This window comes from Microtus ochrogaster, unplaced genomic scaffold (assembly GCF_000317375.1).
Source record: "Microtus ochrogaster isolate Prairie Vole_2 unplaced genomic scaffold, MicOch1.0 UNK14, whole genome shotgun sequence".
NCBI lineage: Eukaryota > Metazoa > Chordata > Mammalia > Rodentia > Cricetidae > Microtus > Microtus ochrogaster.
Genome location: NW_004949112.1, coordinates 7,315,519 through 7,317,225, shown reverse-complemented (window position 1 = coordinate 7,317,225; position 1,707 = coordinate 7,315,519).

Here is a 1,707-nt window from a genome sequence, read left to right as displayed (position 1 = left end):
TAATACCTAGGCAAAACATCCATCATGCTGTGTTTGCTAAACTGTAACTTCTTCATGTGTGTTTTTTGTTCCTTTTTGAATGTTGTGATGGTATGAATTATACCACAGGGCTGGAGAGATGTCTCAGAGGTTGAGAGCACTGATTGCTCTCCCAGAGGATTTGGGTTCAATTCTTCCACCCACATGGTAAGTCCCAACTGTCTGTAATCCCACGCCAGTGGATCCAATGTACTCTTCTAGCCCCTGCAGGCACTGCACACCCATAGTGCACACACACGCATGCACGCACACACAGGAAACATGTCCATACACTTAAAAAAGAACTGTACCATAAAGATTTTAGTCTTAATATATAGAAAAATATTTAATATATAAGACGGATTAGTATTGAAATGTAATTTCATAAAGCAAACGACATTATAGCAATATTAAATATCACTTTTAGATACTGGCATTAGTTGGGGCACAGTTTTAAAGTCAATATTAGAGTACAAGACACCTTATAAAATTAATCACAACTTCACTATACTGATTAGTTTTAAAAATTTGTATTTTCATGTGAAGTAGTATTTCCAAACAAAGACGATTGACAAAATGCTTTTAAATAACAAATTATTGACAATATACTTAAATATATGTACATACTCCAAACGCTCTCAATAAAACAATTATATAGCTAGATGAAGAAACTGGAGATGAGAATTTTAATTACAATAGGAGATGTGGTTTGGCAAGTACTAACAGGATTCTGCTCTCACTTGGCATCTTGCTTGAGGTATTTTTTGTTTTCCTTCCTAAATGTAAAACATATTTTATAATCTAGTTCTATAGTATCAAGGAAAATTAATATTTCTTAATATAAGATTCCATTCTTCTAAGCAACCCAATTGAATATGTTTTGTTCAAGGCTGGGAGGTGGTGGTGCACACCTTTAATCCCAGCACTCGGGAGGCAGGGGCAGGTGGATTTCTGTGAGTTAAAGACCTGTAGAGAGAGCCCGCCTTTTGGGGGCGGGACGGCCTTGGGCAAATGTTTACTTAAATTGGGGCGTGCACACGCTGCCGCCCATTTCCCGTTTCCTGTTTCCTACTTCTGTGCATCGCTGGAACTCCGGTTGCATGAGTGTGCTATTTACATTAAAGTTGTATAAACTTATACCAATTTGTCTGTATTAATCTGATCAGCCTTCATTTGGCGCCCAACATGGGGCAGATTTTCCCTGCGCCCGCACCAGGACCCGGGCGGTCGCCTAAGCCGCCCCGCGGGTCCCGGGTCAAAGGGCCTTCAGCCACCACGCTGCACGGGGAACCCGATCTAGTCAGCTTTTGCGAGCGAGATTGGTCGCCAGAGGGAAGCGTTGGTAAATAAGTGGGTAGCCTGCCTTGCGCACAGCAGGTTCCCATTCCGCACCTGCTGACTCTGCTCGCCTCTCCCTGTGGACTCCTCAACCGCGGTGTCCAGCACCGCGTGGCTCACAAGAGAAGCCGCGGGCTCGCTCGCCGCTACTGCTCCAGGGCTCACATTGCGCTTCCGGGTGCGCTTGCCCACGCAAACCACCACAGCGGCAGACTTGGTCTGATTCAAAATAACCTCTTCACACACATTATAAATCCTCAGGCAGAACGATAAATTTCAGTTTTGAGTTGTTTCAGACCGGCCCTCCATGTGGACTCAAATGGACACTTCCGCCACCTCTGGCAGAAACCA